Below are 19,072 nucleotides of genomic sequence, written 5' to 3' on the forward strand. Positions count from 1 at the left end.
TATTTTTTTAATAATTTGCTTTTATATTTTAATCTGTACAGCACTTTGGAGCAGTAGTCTGTTTTACATAAATATGTGTCAAGTTCTTCAGGTTTTTTCCACACAGCTGTGCCCAAACTTGAAAGGGCCAGTGGGACTCAAGATGAACACAAAGGGACAACTCAATCCTCTTTCCTTGTGATTTATTGATGTTTGATTAGAAACAATCAAATAAAGTGGGTTATTGGTGTAAATGAATGGACAGAATGAATAATCGAATCGTCGGTAGTTAAATAGAGAATAGTAGAGTAGCTGAATTGTAGAATAGTGGGTAGTTGATTAGTGGATAGTTGATTAAGTTGATAACCTTAACCAAACAGAAAAAAGAACAGTGTTTCTTAAAGGGGAACATTATCACCAGGCCTATGTAAACGTCAATATATACCTTGATGGTGCAGAAAAAAGACCATATATTCTTTTAACTGATTTCCGAACTCTAAAAGGGCGAATTTGGCGATTGAAACGCCTTTCAATTGTTCGCCTGTCGGAGCAATGACCTTTCACCTGTGATGTCACAACGTGAAACAATCCGCCATTTTCTCAAACACATTACACACACCAAGTCAAATCAGCTTTGTTATTTTCGTTTTTTTCGACTGTTTTCCGTACCTTGGGGACATTATGCCTCGTCGGTATGTTGTTGAGGGTGTAACAACACGATCAGGGACGGATTCAAATTGCACCAGTGGCCAAAAAATGCGAAAGTCCCTTGTTTTTTCTGCACACTTTACAGACGACAGCTATACTACGACAGAATGTGTGGATATCCTGCGACACTCAAAGCAGATACATTTCCAACGATAAAGTCAACGAAATCACAAAGGTGAGTTTCTTTGATGTTATTGACTTATGTGGAGTGTGCTAATCAGACATATTTGGTCACAGAATGACAGCAGGCTAATCGATGCTAACATGCTATTTAGGCTATCTTTATGTACATATTGCATCATTATGCCTCATTTGTAGCTATATTTGCATCCAGCCTTTCCCTCCACCCACATTTAATGCCAAACAAACACATACCAATCGCTGGTTGGAAAGCGATCGCCGAATTTGTCCGCACTTCCTCCCGTGCCGCTGTCTGTCGTGATATGGCTCAAAAGCTTCTGTTTCTTATTCAATTTTGTTTTCCGTACCTGCCTCCACACTCCAACCATCCGTTTCAATACATGCGTAATCTGTTGAATCGCTTACGGCGCTTAAATCTGAGTCTGAATCCGAGCTACTATGCTATACCTTTCTGTGCTATCCGCCATGTTTGCTTTTGGTGGCTTCACGCAGTGATGTGTGGATATAGCGATGGTGTAAATCAGGCACTTTGAAGCCGTTTTTCGGGACATTGCGTGATGGGTAAAATTTTGAGAAAACCTTCGAAAAATTAAATAAGCCACTGGGAACTGATTTTTATTGGTTTTAACACTTCAGAAATTGTGATAATGTTCCCCTTTAACCTTCCTCTTGTGTTAGCTTTCTGTTACCATCTCTTATGTTAACGGGTCGGTTTTGACCCATGTTTTAAATCAGCTGTAAAATACACTAAAAACAATTATCTATCATCCAATTTGTTTCTCATCTCTTGGTTACCTTGTTAAGCTTCCTTATCCTTGAAAATATTGGTTTTAATATTTTTGGTTTGGGCCATTGGGCCTTATTTTGTCAGTATACCCCTCGATTTCAATTTTTAAAAATGGTAAAACGAACCTCAAGAGAATCATATAAATAAAAAAAGGTTGTTGTGTTACCTAACTATTACTAAGGGGTATTAGAACACATCTCTTAAATAAATGTGTTTTGTTTATTTTTTTCATTTTAAGAATTTTAAAAATAGTAACATCTATGGTGTTACGGGTCAATTTCGACCCATATATATTTACTTCAAGAAAAAGGCTAAAAAGTATTTTTTTCAGCAACAGAAATCCAACATCAAACAACCAATCAATCAAGCAAATGAAACCAAGATAGATTACTAGTTCCAAAAATAATAAAAAAACAAAATCAGAGTGGCAAAAAGTGACACTTTTAGTGTCCGTCTTTTGTTTGTTTTTGTACAGGATAACAAGGTAAAATGAGAATCCACTAAAGCTCACATGATTGGCAGAGGAGCTGCCTGTCAGTGTGTTCAGTTTTGGCTCTTATCATTGCTTTATCATCTTATTTTTATAACCGGGTCGAAACCGACCCTAACAACACCAAGGGCATAATTTCTACCAGAGCATTTTATAATTCAGTGAAAAAAATTAAAATGTTTTATTTTGTTGACAAAGAGGTTCCTGACAAAGTCAAAAAGCTTTGATGCAAAAAAATAAATGTATGTGGTGTTTTTATGCATTTAAAAACTAAAACGGGTCGGGGCCGACCCTAACACAAGACGAAGGTTAAGCATACATCAAAATACATGCTTTGCTTTTCTTTTAAATCAATCCAACCAAATTTAATTTCCACTGATAGGGCCAAGGTTTAAGAATAAACTTAAACATTTCCAATAATATTCATGAAATTAAAATTAAACAATTCATTCGAATTATACGATTAAACTTAAACATCACTGAAAACTAGTGATGGGTCCGGCAACACCGATGCATAGGCGCATGCGTCGAGCTCATAGAGCGAAACCCTGTGTCGGTGCGTTTACCGTTTTTAAAAAGTCACGTGACCGATCATGAGCTGTTTTGGTCACGTGACCGATACGCCAACTGTGTCGCACTGGCACCTGCGCGCCAACCTGTGTTTATAAGGAAGCGCATCTGTCAAGGAGATGCTGCAGCCAACAGAATCGCCGTACTTCTGTCATTGGTCATTTGTCATTTATCGTCGTCGGAGATCATTTCAGCCGTGTGGGATATATTTTGATCATATATCGGGAAAAAATGTGTTTGTGTTCATTTCCTTGTCGTTTCATTCTGTTCTCTCAAAGTTTCTAGCATTGTCCCACCCACGCAAACATCCCATTGGTTACACTGAAAAGCGGTGACAGTCTCTTCGATAGCTCAGTTAGTAGAGTGGAGGACTGTAGTTCACGCTGAATGGGGGAGAATCAATTTTTTTCTTTTTTTTTCTTTGTCATGAAAAAGGGACGATTTTGTCATGAAAAAGGGAGGTTTTTGTGGTTGGTGCACTAATTGTAAGTGTATATTGTGTTTTTTTTAAGGGTGGAATGCCATCTCCGGGTTGGGGAGGAGACCCTGCCCCAAGTGGAGGAGTTCAAGTACCTAGGAGTCTTGTTCACGAGTGAGGGAAGAGTGGATCGTGAGATCGACAGGCGGATCGGTGCGGCGTCTTCAGTAATGCGGACGTTGTACCGATCCGTTGTGGTGAAGAAGGAGCTGAGCCGGAAGGCAAAGCTCTCAATTTACCTGTCGATCTACGTTCCCATCCTCACCTATGGTCATGAGCTTTGGGTCATGACTGAAAGGATAAGATCACAGGTACAAGCGGCCGAAATGAGTTTGGGTCTCTCCCTTAGAGATAGGGTGAGAAGCTCTGTCATCTGGGAGGAACTCAAAGTAAAGCCGCTGCTCCTTCACATTGAGAGGAGCCAGATGAGGTGGTTCGGGAATCTGGTCAGGATGCCACCCGAACGCCTCTCTAGGGAGGTGTTTAGGGCACGTCCAACCGGTAGGAGGCCACGGGGAAGACCCAGGACACGTTGGGAAGACTATGTCTCCCGGCTGGCCTGGGAACGCCTCGGGATCCCCCGGGAAGAGCTAGATGAAGTGGCTGGGGAGAGGGAAGTCTGGGTTTCCCTGCTTAGGCTGTTGCCCCCGCGACACGACCTCGGATAAGCGGAAGATGGTGGATGGATGGATGGATTTAATAAAAAAAAAATAAAGAAAATACGAATTTTTTTTTTATAAAAATGAATAAAAAATTATTCTGCAGCCCGGTGGTTGGTGCACTAATTGTAAGTGTATATCGTGTTTTTTTATGTTGATTTAATAAAAAATAAAAATAAAAATAAAATATATATATATATTTTTTCGTTAATAAAAATCAATAAAAAATTCTTCTGCGGCCCGGTATCAATCGGGCCACGGCCCGGTGGTTGGGGACACTGCCCTAGGACACTTGTTCAAATTCAGCTCGAACCCATTACCGTTTTACCATGAATTAACGTGGACCCCGACTTAAACAAGTTGAAAAACTTATTGGGGTGTTACCATTTAGTGGTCAATTGTACGGAATATGTACTGTACTGTGCAATCTACTAATAAAAGTTTCAATCAATCAATCAACAGTGCGTATTCAAAGCGTATGTAAAAAAAAAAAAAAAAATTCCCAGTCCACAAGTATTCTCTTTCACAACACGTTCTCTTAGATTTCCATGTTATGATACATGTTCACATTATTTATTGACTGTATCTAAAAAAGATGAAAAATATATGTTTATTTAAATGAAGATATGAAATAATCCTAAATGAATTATAATGATTTGGTTTATATTATTGTATATACTAGGTCAGTGGTTCTCAACTGGGGGTACTTGAAGGTATGCCAAGGGGTACGTGAGATTTTAAAAAATATTCTAAAAATAGCAACAATTCAAAAATCCTTTATAAATATATTCATTGAATAATACTTCAACAAAATATGAATGTAAGTTCATAAACTGTGAAAAGAAATGCAACAATGCAATATTCAGTGTTGACAGCTAGATTTTTTGTGGACATGTTCCATAAATATTGATGTTAAAGATTTATTTTTTGTGAAGAAATGTTTAGAATTAAGTTGATGAATCCAGACGGATCTTTATTAAAATCCCCAAGGAGGGCACATTAAAGGGGAACATTATCACAATTTCAAAAGGGTTAAAAACAATAAAAAACAGTTCCCAGTGGTATGTTGTATTTTTTGAAGTTTTTTTCAAAATGTTCCCGGTCTCGGAATATCCCTATAAAAAGCTTTAAAGTGCTTGATTTTCGACTCTCTGCGAAGACACTGGCCATTTCCCTGTGACGTCACACAGTGCTGCCAATGTAAACAAACAATGGGAATACCACAGCAAGATATAGCGACATTAGCTCGGATTCAGACTCGGATTTCAGCGACTTAAGCGATTCAACAGATTACGCATGTATTGAAACAGATGGTTGGAGTATGAAAATATTGAAGAAGAAACTGAAGCTATTGAGCGAATAGCTATTGACGCTATTCATAGTCATAGCATGGCCGAATAGCTGCGTTAGCATCGCCGGTAAAATGTGCGGACCAAACGATCAGGACTTTCGCATCTTTTGACACTGGAGCAACTTAAATCCGTCGATTGGTAAGTGTTTGTTTCGCATTAAATGTGGGTGGAAGGAAACGTAATATAGTTGCAAATGCATCTGCAGGTTATCCATACATCTCTGTGCCATGTCTGCTTTAGCACCGCCGGTAAATAGCATGTTAGCATCGATTAGCTGGCAGTCAACATCAACAAAACTCACCTTTCTGATTTCTGTGACTTTATCATTGCAAATGCATCTGCAGGTTATCCATACATCTCTGTGCCATGTCTGCTTTAGCACCGCTGGTAAATAGCATGTTAGCTTCAATTAGCATCGATTAGCTGACAGTCACGCCGCGACCAAATATGTCTGATTAGCACATAAGTCAACATCAACAAAACTCACCTTTGTGATTTCGTTGACTTTATCGTTGCAAATGCATCTGCAGGTTATCCATACATCTCTGTGCCATGTCTGTCATCGCCGGTCAAATGTGGAGACACTTTGGCACATTCAATGGGGGTCTGGCGGCAGACACTTTGGCATCTTCGGGCCAGTGGTGCAACTTGAATCCCTCCCTGTTAGTGTTGTTACACCCTCCGACAACACACCGACGAGGCATGATGTCTCCAAAGTTCCAAAAAATAGTCGAAAAAAAGTAAAATAACAGAGCTGAGACCCAATGTTTATAATGGGTTGAAAATTAAAATGGCAGCTGTATTACTTCGGCGATGTCACATTCTGACGTCATCCCCTCCAGCCCGATAAACAGAAAGGCGTTTAATTCGCCAAAATTCACCCATTTAGAGTTCGGAAATCGGTTAAAAAAATATATGGTCTTTTTTCTGCACCATCAAGGTATATATTGACGCTTACATAGGTTTGGTGATAATGTTCCCCTTTAAGTGGATGATTACTTCTATGTGTAGAAATCTTTATTTATAATTGAATCACTTGTTTATTTTTCAACAAGTTTTTAGTTATTTGTATATCTTTTTTTCCAAATAGTTCAAGAAAGACCACTACAAATGAGCAATATTTTGCACTGTTATAGAATTTAATAAATCAGAAACTGATGACATAGTGCTGTATTTTTCTTTATCTCTTTTTCAAGCAAAAATGCTTTGCTCTGATTAGGGGGTACTTGAATTAAAAAAATGTTCACAGGGGGTACATCACTGAAAAAAGGTTGAGAACCACTGCACTAGGTCATAAAATCAGCGTCAGTTGAGTCGGTCCATAGGTTGCCTGTAGGGACTTTTAATGTCCAGCAGATGTCAGTATTTAGTGACAGTATTGACATAGTATCAATACAGTTTTGCAATGTGTCAAAACAATACATGACGCCTCATCAACCCATCACTACTTTCAGTCAACTTAAACAATTTTGTAAACATCAGTGAAATTATCTCCTTTAAACATTTTCCTCAGTGAAATTATTTTCTTGAAACACTCCCCTCAGTCCAAACAAGCACTTCTTTCCTTTGGTTTTCTCACCAGTTACGTCTTCTGAGTCCACACAGGAGCTGTCTTTCTTCTTCTTAGCAGCAGGTCATTAAAGGGCGACCGACTAAAGCTCAAACATTTTTGAGCATGTGCTCTGAGCAGGTGAACAGGTGAACTCAATCAAGCCAATCTGTTGGAAGCAGGTGGAGATGTTCAGCCCTCAGCTCTCACTGTTGCCCCTTCAGGCCTGGAGTGTGCACAGCAAGTCAGTGATGTTTGTGCTGCTCTGTACTTTGACTTGACAATATGCTTGTGCAAACTGTGCACTTGTGTGTATTATTAAAGGGCATGTGTTAAGAGTGAGTGTGTAGAGTCAAGATTGGGGTAAAGGTTAGAGTTTGAGAGGGAATCAGGTTTAGAGTTTGGGTTAGGTTTAGTATTGGGTTGGATTTAGTGTTCGGGTCAGGTTTAGTGTTGGGATTAAGGCGAGGATTAGTGTTGGGGTCGGAGTTAGTGTGAGAATTGGGGTTAGGATTAGGTTTAGAGGTAGGAAGGAATTTGGTTAGTATTTGGGTTAGGGTTGGAATCAAGTGATAGTGTTGGGGGTTGGATTCGAAATTGGGGTCAGGTTTACTCTTGGGGTTAAGGTGGGTTAGGGTTAGTGTTAGGATTAGGACAAGGTTGAATGTGGGGGTTAGAGTTTGGGTAGAAAGTAAGGTTAGTGTTGGATATAGAGTCAGGTTTGGGGTAAGGGTTAGTGTTTGAGGGGGGATTAGTTTTGGTGTTACAGTTGGGTTTAGTATTGGGTTGGATTCAGTGTTGGGGTCAGTTTTAGTGTTGTGATTAAAGCGAGGATTAGTTTTGGGGTTAGCGTTAGTGTTGGAAATAGGTTTGGGTTAAATTTCGTGTGGGAGTCAGGGAAGGAATTAAGGTTAGTGTTGGAGTTAGGACAAGGTTTAGTGTTGGAGTTAGGGTTGGATTTAATTAAGGTTAAGGTTAGTGTTGGAGTTAGGGTTGGAGTTGGAATTAGGGCTACTGCTTGGTTTAGAGTTGGGTTTGGATTTGGAGTTGAGTTCAAGTTTTCTGTTGGGTTTAGGGTGGGAATTAAGGTTAGTGTTGGGGATTTGGGGTTGGAATCAGGGTTAGTGTTTGAGTTAGGACTAGGTTTGGTGTTGGGGTTAGGGTTGGAGTTGAAATTAAGGTTAGGGTTAGTGCTAGATTTAGTGTTGGGGTTGGACTCAGAGTCAGGATGAATTAATTAACGTGGACCCCGACTTAAATAAGTTGAAAAACGTATTCGGGTGTTAACATTTAGTGGTCAATTGTACGGAATATGTACTGTACTGTGCAATCTACTAATAAATGTCTCGATGAATCAATCAAAGATTGGGGTCAGGGTTAGAGTTTGAGGGGGAAATAGGTTTAGAGTTTGGGTTGGGTTTAAAATTGGGTTGGATTTAGTGTTGGGTTCAGGTTTAGTGTTGGGATTAAAGCGAGGATTAGTTTCGGGGTTTGTGTTGGTGATAGGTTTGGGTTGGATTTGGAGTTGGAGTCAGAGCGGGAATTAAGGTTAGTGTTGGAGTTAGTGCTGCGCTTAGGACAGGGGTTAGTGGCAGGGTTAGGGTTTAAATTGAAATTAGGGGGACTGCTAGGTTTAGTGTTGGGTTTGGATTTGGAATTGAGGTCAGGTTTAACGTTGGGTTTAGGGTGGGAATTAAAGTTAGTGTTGGGGATTTGGGTTGGAATTAGGGTTAGTGTTTGAGTTAGGATTAGTGCAAAAGTGGTACAGACTGCCCTATTTAAATGAGTTTTTTGGTGTACTACTTTCCTTGGCCATGGAAACACCTATTTCCCTCCACATTCATGTTATTGTGCTCTCCAACATGTGTGCAATGTTGTCGACGTAGCAGCACACATCTATTTTTTGTAGCTTCTTTTCTGCAATATCAATCAATCAATCAATCAATGATTATTTGTATAGCCCTAAATCACTAGTGTCTCAAAGGGCTGCACAAACCACAACACAAACCACAACGACATCCTCGGTAGGCCCACATAAGGGCAAGGAAAACTCACACCCAGTGGGACGTCGATGACAATGATGACTATGAGAAACCTTGGAGAGGACCGCATATGTGGGCAACCCCCCATCTCTAGGGGAACATCATTTTTTATGTTGATTTAATAAAAAAAAAATAATAAAGAAAATACAACTTTTTTTTAATAAAAATGAATAAAAAATTATTCCGCGGCCCGGTAGTTGGTGCACTAATTGTAAGTGTATATTGTGTTTTTTTATGTTGATTTAAAATAAATAAATAAATAAATATATATCATAACTTTTATGGACAGAATTTCTAGGCGCAGTCAAGGCGTTGAGGGGTTCCGGTTTGGTGGCCACGGGATTAGGTCTCTGCTTTTTGCCGATGATGTAGTCCTGATGGCTTCATCTGGCCGGGATCTTCAGCTCTCACTGGATCGGTTCGCAGCCGAGTGTGAAGCGACCGGAATGAGAATCAGCACCTCCAAGTCCGAGTCCATGGTTCTCGCCCGGAAAAGGGTGGAGTGCCATCTCCGGGTTGGGGAGGAGACCCTGCCCCAAGTGGAGGAGTTCAAGTACCTAGGAGTCTTGTTCACGAGTGAGGGAAGAGTGGATCGTGAGATCGACAGGCGGATCGGTGCGGCGTCTCCAGTAATGCGGACGTTGTATCGATCCGTTGTGGTGAAGAAGGAGCTGAGCCGGAAGGCAAAGCTCTCAATTTACCGGTCGATCTACGTTCCCATCCTCACCTATGGTCATGAGCTTTGGGTCATGACCGAAAGGATAAGATCACGGGTACAAGCGGCCGAAATGAGTTTCCTCTCCCTTAGAGATAGGGTGAGAAGCTCTGCCATCCGGGAGGAGCTCAACGTAAAGCCGCTGCTCCTCCACATCGAGAGGAGCCAGATGAGGTGGTTCGGGCATCTGGTCAGGATGCCACCCGAACGCCTCCCTAGGGATGTGTTTAGGGCACGTCCAGCCGGTAGGAGGCCACGGGGAAGACCCAGGACACGTTGGGAAGACTATGTCTCCCGGCTGGCCTGGGAACGCCTCGGGATCCCCCGGGAAGAGCTAGACGAAGTGGCTGGAGATAGGGAAGTCTGGGCTTCCCTGCTTAGGGTGCTGCCCCCGCGACCCGACCTCGGATAAGCGGAAGATGATGGATGGATGGATGGATAAATATACATATATATATATTTTTTTGTTAATAAATATCAATAAAAAATTCTTCTGCGGCCCGGTACCAATCGGGCCACGGCCCGGTGGTTGGGGACACTGCCCTAGGACACTTGTTCAAATTCAGCTCAAACCCAGATTTCTTGCCAGTGGTGCAACTTGAATCCCTCCCTGTTAGGGCAAGGAAAACTCACACCCAGTGGGACGTCGATGACAATGATGACTATGAGAAACCTTGGAGATGACCGCATATGTGGGCAACCCCCATCTCTAGGGGAACCGAAAACAATGGATGTCAAGCATGTCTAACATGATACTGTGAAAGTTCAATCCATAGTGGATCCAACACAACCGTGAGAGTCCGCTCCAAAGCGGATCCAACCCAGCAGAGAGAGTCCCGTCCACAGTGGAGCCAGCAGGAAACCACCCCAAGCGGAGGCGGATCAGCAGCGCAGAGATGTCTCCAGCCGATACACAGGCGAGCGGTCCATCCTGGGTCCCAACTCAGGACAGCCAGTACTTCATCCATGGCCACCAGACCGGACCCCCTCAACAAGGGAGAGTGGGACAGAGGAGAAAAACGGCAGATCAACTGGTCTAAAAAGGGGGTCTATTTAAAGGCTAGAGTATACAAATGAGTTTTAAGGTGAAACTTACATGGTTCTACTGAGGTAGCATCTCGAACTGTTACCGGGAGGGCATTCCAGAGTACTGGAGCCCGAACGGAAAACGCTCTATAGCCCGCAGACTTTTTTGGGGCTCTGGGAATCACTAATAAGCCGGAGTCTTTTGAACGCAGATTTCTTGCCGGGACATATGGTACAATACAATCGGCAAGATAGGATGGAGCTAGACCGTGTAGTATTTTATACGTAAGTAGTAAATATGTTGCGATCTGCTGCTCAGATCTTCACGTGTTTGTTTTTTCATTCTCAGTCTGACCCGTTTATTTCCTGTTTTTGTCCATCACTATGGTTACACATCAGTCCACCTGTTAGTCTCGCCCCGCACACCTGCTACTAATTTTCACCCTCCTATTTAAGCTCACCTTTTCTGTTTACTCATTCTCGGATCCTAATTTGCCCACGCGCATCAGTGACGACTCTCATCATTCGTATGTATTTTCTCGCTAGCTCTCACGCCAAGCCACTTTATTGTCTAGCTTTCATGCTAAATGTTTTGTTTACTCTTTTGTGTCCTCGTACCAAGTTCTAGTTTTCCTTGTTTTATCCTAGCTTTCACGCTAGCGTCTTTTGTTTACTTTTTCTCTTTACACCAGTGTTTTGTTCATAGACTTTTGTTATTAAATACCCTTTATCTTACCTATGCTGTGTTCTGCTTCGACGCATCCACGGGAAAACCACACCGGCATTACAATGCCGAAGAAGAGTCTTCACAAAATATACACACAACAAAAACTATAACAGCACATTCATGCGTCTGGAATGATCCGAATGCAAGAAAATGCATATTGCAAGAGGCTTTTTTAGTACACAAAAAAAATGCATCAATTGAATTTGTTTAAATTAGCCTACTCAGAATCTACCAAAATCATACCTACTCAGTGGCGTAGTGGTTAGAGCAGGGGTCGGCAACCTTTTTGGCTGAGAGAGCCAAGAATCCGAATATTTTAAAATGTATTTCAGTTAAGAGCCATATCATTTTTTTTTCAACACTGAACACACCTAAACACGTGCATTTTTAAGTAAGACCAACATTACTAGAGTATAATAGGTCTCTTATTCTTTGTAATAACATTAATATTCTAAAGCTAACTGTGGAGGGGCGTGGCCTGCGGGCCTGCAGCGAAGCGGGTCCGCCAGGACCGGCCTCAAAATCAGCGACAGGTGCGTAGACAACCCACCTGGGCCTTGTTATCTAATCACCTGTCGCTCTGTTATAAGCAGCAGCCAGGAGGAGAGACAGGGTTGGAGCTGGAGCCAGAGTGCGAGCGAGAACGAAAGAGAAAAAGACAATTGCTGGAAAGCAACTGAGAGACTTATTGAAAAACAAAAAAATATCATAACCCTAAAACAGGCTTTCATGTCGGTGCTTGGTGGTCTGAAGAACCCCCAGGAGGGCAAGCCCTAAAAAAAATAAATAAATAAAGTGCGGATAGAAAATTAGGATGGATGGATTCAAATGCATGAGCATGTTTAATATTTTGAACGTTATTTTTAACACTTTGATTACAAGTGGAATTAGTCATTACTTATCGTGTTAAGCAATGTCAGCTCAGATTTATCCGAGAGCCAGATGCAGTCATCAAAAGAGCCACATCTGGCTCTAGAGCCATAGGTTCCCTACCCCTGGGTTAGAGTGTCCGCCCTGCGATCGGTATGTCGTGAGTTCAAACCCCGGCCGAGTCATACCAAAGACTATAAAAATGGGACTCATTACCTCCCTGCTTGGTGGCACTCAGCATCAAGGGTTAGAATTGGGGGTTAAATCACCAAAAATGATTCCCAGGCGTGGCCACTGCTGCTGCTCACTGCTCCCCTCACCTCCCGGGGGGTGATCAAGGGTGATGGGTCAAATGCAGAGAATAATTTCGCCACACCTAGTGTGTGTGTGTGTGTGACAATCATTGGTACTTTAACCTTTTTAGCTTTAAATCAGCCACTTTAGTCATCCAGAAGCTATTCAATTATTCATGTATTTATTTGAATTAGGACAATGCATAGTCATCTACATAGAGCAACAATGTAAATATGCCGGAGTTAGTTCATTTCAAAATTATATTGCTGAATAGACAATAAGGCTATTATGTCTATATTAGTGACAGCCCCAAAAAAGTTGACCCACACTTTGCACGGACAATTCTCTGTCCATCCTGTCATTGCAGCGCATTCACCTCTTTTTTTTTCCCCCCACAGCCATCTGTGCAACTGTGCCAGTTTTCACCCGGATTTAAGACATGCTAGATCCATCCATCCAGCCATTTTCTACCGCCTATTCCCTTTTGGGGTCGCAGGGGGTGCTGGCGCCTATCTCAGCTACAATTGGGCGGAAGGCGGGGTACACCCTGGACAAGTCGCCACCTCATCGCAGGGCCAACACAGATAGACAGACAACATTCACACTCACATTCACACACTAGGGCCAATTTAGTGTTGCCAATCAACCTATCCCCAGGTGCATGTCTTTGGAAGTGGGAGGAAGCCGGAGTACCCGGAGGGAACCCACGCATTCACGGGGAGAACATGCAAACTCCACACAGAAAGATCCCGAGCCTGGATTTGAACCCAGGACTGCAGGACCTTCATATTGTGAGGCAGACGCACCAACCCCTCTTCCACCGTGAAGCTAGATAAAGTCTAAAATTAGTGCCCGCTGAACAGTTTTAGCTTTGATAAATCACATTGCGCAGGCTGAATAATTATATTTGCACACCGTGTTATTTCCTCATTATTTTTGCTAACTTAAAAAACGCAATCCTCTTTACACAAGTTGAGTAGATCAACATTTTTTTAATTTTTTTTTAAGTTTGCACATATTTTAGTACACGCAAACCCTTAGTAGATCAGGCCCTTTATTTCTAAGGGCTGCAAATGGCACCAGAATCCATTTGCCCTAATAAACACCCAGAAACCTGACATTGTCCTAATTCCATTGTAGATATAAAATTGACAAAAGTATCAAAACTAAAAAAAAAGTGTAAAAATGTGAATTTTGTTTATATTATACATCATTCATGCCTGCATCTTTGCAGTAAATAGACATGAAAAATATTGAAGGAAATGTGTAATTTACAATATTAAATGACTTGTGGATGTCTGCTGCAATAGTAATGGAAACAGTACATGTTCATTATTAATCAATAATAATAATAATAATAATAACAATAATAATAATAAATCACTAACAATAATAATAAATAAGAACGACTTTAAAAGGGCGTGCGATGTAAATTATTATATATTTTAACTTGGAATACGGAATTTAATGAAATGTTTCATTCTTGTATGGCCAGATGAACGTGACCATGCAAAACGTATCCTAGATTAGGCTGCCATCTGCTGGTTAGAAATTGTAATTACACCAAATAATTACACAAATGAACCATGATTTTAATATACAGTGCATTTTGTTCAAATGTAAAATATAACATACACATTTAAAGCTGATGTGCCTTTGTTCTGTGCTTTTAATGAGCAAATAACTGTTAATTATAACATTAATAACATACCTCAGCTAACCCTTATATGATTCATTATTTAACCATGAATTGATTAACGTGGACCCCGACTTAAACAAGTTGAAAAACTTATTCAGGTGTTATCATTTAGTGGTCAATTGTACGGAATATGTACTGTACTGTGCAATCTACTAATAAAAGTTTCAATCAATCAATCAACCAGAAAAGGAGGAAACACACATGACATATCTAAGTGTTTGATTTTATACAACCGTAGCCCGGCCAAGTGATTTGGATACCTAATTATAATCATTTAGAAGGGGGGCCAAATACTTTTGGTAATATAGTGTACTTAACGTGGTACAGTGAACATTAAAATAATTGTGAAAAACATATTAAATTAGGTGGCGACTTGTCCAGGGTGTAACCCGCCTCCCGCCCGATTGTAGCTGAGATAGGCACCAGCGCCTCCTGCCACCCCATAGGGAAAAAAGCGTTAGAAAATGGATGGATAGATATTAAATGTGGTAAAATAAATAAATAAAATATTTGAACTTGTTCTTTGTGAGTTAAAAAAATAGTGAGAACCGATGATTTCTCCGTTGGCCGGGTATGGCTCCGGTGTCCCTTCCAGCTTTTCGCAAATTACAATTTGGGATCGGATTCTCACTTGGGAGTGAGAAGTGAAAATGCAATCACGGTCACGTTTAGCGAAAGGCCACCTCGATTGGCTACTGTCGACAACTCGTGATCTGATTGGCTATCGCAACTGTCTATTAACTGTCTATCTGGCAGAATTCCTACAGCAACAAGCTGTCTGAATTCTGATTGGATAAAACCTCTCATGTAAAAACAAGCAACACTACAGCCTAATAAGACATGAAGAGAATATGATAAATACTTTATGGAAAGTAAATTAAAATGAACTTTTATTCATCTATGATCACGATTTATGTTAGTCCAGCAGAGAATGCCCTGCTGGCCTTAACGGCCCACCACTGCTCTCGGAAAATAATTGTTATTTGAGTAACTTAGGACCTGTTTAGCACTCCGCGGTATCTCAATGTTCGTAATCTAAAAGGTCTGACGAAGAAATTATGCGAATCCAGTTACTATGCACTCGAAAATACTACAACAAATGCATTTTATGGAGAATAATTGTAGTTGCCAATCAACCTATGACCAGGTGCATGTCTTTGGCGGTGGGAGGAAGCCGGAGTACCCGGAGGGAACCCACGTAGTCACTGGAAGGACATGCAAACTCTACACAGAAAAATCCCGAGCCCTGGATTGAACCCAGGACTACACAGGACCTTCGTATTGTGAGGCACATGCACCAACCCCTTTCCACCGTGCTGACCCACTCAAGCAATGTTGGGGCTTATTTACTGAATAGATTTGGTCTTCTATGCAACTTTTACCATTACAGTGACTTTGAGAGTAGACGTGTGGACGGATGATCACATTTTGCCAATCTTAGGCTTATTTTCATTGATCCATCCATCCATCTTCTTTCGCTTATCCGAGGTCGGGTCAGCAGCCTAAGCAGAGAAACCCAGACTTCCCTCTCCCCAGCCACTTCGTCTAACTCTTCCCGGGGGATTCCGAGGCGTTCCCAGGCCAGCCGGGACACATAGTCTTCCCAACGTGTCCTGGGTCTTCCCCGTGGCCTCCTACTGGTTGGACGTGCCTGAAACACCTCCCTCGGGAGGCGTTCGGGTGGCATCCTGACCAGATGCCCGAACCACCTCATCTGGCTCCTCTCGATGTGGAGGAGCAGCGGCTTTACTTTGAGTTCCTCCCGGATGGCAGAGCTTCTCACCCTATCTCTAAGGGAGAGTCATTGAACTGTTTAGAATTAGTTGTGATATTTTTGATGATTTAGACAAGGTTCGCGACCGGATATTTGGTTTGGCAAGGGAGGGAATCAGCTACGTCGGTAGCAGACACTGCAATCAATAAATGTCTTGAGTTTTAACAGCCAAATCAGGTCAAAAACATCAGCAGGTTTTTACCACCTGAAAAACATTGCCAAAATATGAGGAATAATGTCTAAATCAGACTTAGAAAGACTAATCCATGCCTTTCTTAGACTACTGTAATGGTCTTCTCGCAGGGCTTTCTAAACGAGCTGTAACGCAGCTGCAGTACATCCAAAATGCTGCTGCTCAAGTTCTAACCAGAACCAGGAAATATGACCATATTAGTTCCTTTGTCACCGATTCTGTCCATAGCTTTTATGGACAGAATTTCTAGGCGCAGTCAGGGCGTTGATGCTATCTGGTTTGGTGTCTGCAGGATTAGGTCTCTGCTTTTTGCAGATGTGGTCCTGATGGCTTCATCTGGCCAAGATCTTCAGCTCTCGCTGGATCAGTTCGCAGCAGAGTGTGAAGCGACCGGGATGGGAATCAGCAACTCCAAGTCCGAGTCCATGGTTCTCTCCTGGAAAAGGGTGGAGTGCCATCTCCGGGTTGGGGAGGAGATCTTGCCGCAAGTGGAGGAGTTCAAGTATCTCAGAGTCTTGTTCACGAGTGAGGGAAGAATGGATCGTGACGTCGACAGGCTGATTGTTGCGGCATCTTTAGTAATGCGGACGCTGTATCGATCCGTTTTGGTGAAGAAAGGAGCTGAGCCGTAAGGCAAAGCTCTCAATTTACTGGTCGATCCACGTTACCATCCTCATTTATTGTCATGAGCTTTGGGGTATGACCGAAAGGAGCGGCCAAAATAAGTTTCCTCTGCCGGGTGGCAGGGCTTTCTCTCCCTTAGAGATAGGGTGAGAAGCTCTGCCATCCGGGAGGAACTCAAACTAAAGCCACTGCTCCTCCACATCGAGAGGAGCCAGATGAGGTGGTTCGGGCATCTGGTCAGGATGCCACCTGAACGCCTCCCTAGGGAGGTGTTTCAGGCACGTCCGACCGGTAGGAGGCCACGGGGAAGACCCAGGACACGTTGGGAAGACTATGTCTCTTGACTGGCCTGGGAACGCCTGGGGATCTCCTGGGAGAAGCTGGACGAAATGGCTGGGGAGAGGGAAGTTTATGCTTCCCTGCTTATGCTACTGCCCCCGCGACCTGACCTCGGCTAAGCGGAAGAAGATGGATGGATGGATGGATGGACAGTCCAGTGCTCAGGTCACTGCACTGGCTTCCTGTCACTCAGAGAACAGACTTTAAAACAGCTCTCCTTGTGTTGGAGTCTTTTCACGCTCTCGTGCCAAAGTACATCTCTGACAAAGGGCCGGTATAGCTTGGTTGGTAGAGCGGCCTTGCCAGCAACTTGAGGGTTCCTGGTTCGATCCTTGCTTCCGCCATACTAGTCACTGCCGTTGTGTCCTTGGGCAAAGCACTTTACCCACCTGCTCCCAGTGCCACCCACACTGGTTCAAATGTAACTTAGATTTTGGGTTTCACTTTGTAAAGCGCTTTGAGTCACTAGAGAAAAGCGCTATATAAATATAATTCACTTCAATTCACATGTTAGAACCGTCTCCAGCTCTGAGAACCTCAGGTAGTGTTTTCATTTCGGTGCCGGCAGTTAGAACCAAACATGGTGAAAATGTGTTTCAGTTTTATACTCCTAAAATCGGGAATAGTCTCTTTGATGTGAGACTGGCCTCAACGTAAGCAATGTTCAAAACCAGGCTGAAAAGACTTTTATTTAATTTTGCATGTGACAACTGAAATTTTATCTACACTCTTTGATTGATTTTGAAATCATTCGAAATATGTTTGCCTTGTGTACGAATGGTTCCCTATAAATAACCTTGCCTTGTTTTGCCTATCAGCTATGTATTTTTAGCTTAATGGAGTGTAAAAAATAGAAATCGGTTAACACTCGGTTATTAAAACAACGCGATAGCCAAGAATTTCCGAAAAAATTATGTGGCGAGCATGCTCTGTTAGCTTAATTTACTAAAGATGAGAATAGATCGTCCATTGGTGTGTCTTTGCTAGCAATCTGGCGGCTAAAGTCCCTTCCAAGTTATCAATCGTGGCCTCCATGGCAGCATATAAGCTACATTTATTACTGTTATCACCGAAGGACAAGAACGGTAAAGAACAGCTAAAGTAGAACTTAGAGCGGTGGACGGATCAACACAAAAGTCGATAGTAACGACACCAAAGAGTTCAATATGGGGGGGTCGCAGCTTTCTGCAAGGTTTGTTCTCCCAGGATGCAAACGGACCACTCCGGACAGGACGTGCAGGTAGGAACATGATTTATTTTAAAAAACTCAAACAAGTGCCAAAACAGAAACCGACGTGCTGATCGCACTCAAAGCTAAGGCTACCACTTAGCATAGGTAAAAGACAAGGAATACTCACGTAACTTGTTGAATGAAGCAAACAAAGAAGCCAAGCCGGCTGTCTGGCAAAAGCAGGCTTAAATAATGCCTCTGATTAGTGCTCGGGGAACAGGTGAGCGTCCCAAACACCAATCAGAGGCAGGTGAACATAGTAAGCAACCATGGTAACTAGAAAAAAAATTAAAAGCGCACAAAACAGGAACTGAGAGAGTCCGGGCTACGGATCATGACACGATCAATCAATGCTACAGTGATTAGATCGCTATCATATCACCAAAGCTTTGGTATTTTTGTTTATACGCTCAGGAAATAAGTCCCATGTTAATGGCAAAAACCAAAGGATTTAAATCAGAGCCAATTGTCATGTTTGGGTCGCATCTTTATGCGGGGTCGTTCTCCCAGGAATGGAGACGGACCACTCGTTCAGGTAAAAACAAGCAAAAGGAAAAAAGTGCCGATCGCACTGGATGCTAAACTAACACTTAGCATAAACTATGGATGAAAAAAACTTACTAACTGAAGCATGAACAAACAAGGCTTACTTGGCAAGGTAACAAAACTTAATTGGACACGGCATGAATCGAACAATGACGCCAGGTGGACTGACTGGCAAAGACAAGCTTAAATAATGCCTCTGATTAGTGCTAGGGAAGCAGGTGAGCAGGCGAGCACTAATCAGAGACAGATGAACACAATGAGTAACCATGGCAACCAAAA

The 19,072-nt window shown here is 42.2% G+C and overlaps 1 long non-coding RNA gene across 1 annotated transcript in view; it reads right to left on the minus strand.

Moving 5' to 3' along the window:
- Positions 1 to 6,855, minus strand: part of LOC133535675 (uncharacterized) — a 19,141-nt gene extending 12,286 nt beyond the window's left edge. The window contains exon 1 of the long non-coding RNA XR_009802288.1: positions 6,744 to 6,855. This is a non-coding gene — a long non-coding RNA (uncharacterized LOC133535675). The remainder of the gene's footprint in view (positions 1 to 6,743) is intronic.
- Between the last annotated feature and the right edge of the window lie 12,217 nt (positions 6,856 to 19,072).

This window comes from Nerophis ophidion, linkage group LG16, assembly GCF_033978795.1.
Source record: "Nerophis ophidion isolate RoL-2023_Sa linkage group LG16, RoL_Noph_v1.0, whole genome shotgun sequence".
In the NCBI taxonomy this organism is placed as follows: Eukaryota; Metazoa; Chordata; class Actinopteri; order Syngnathiformes; family Syngnathidae; genus Nerophis; species Nerophis ophidion.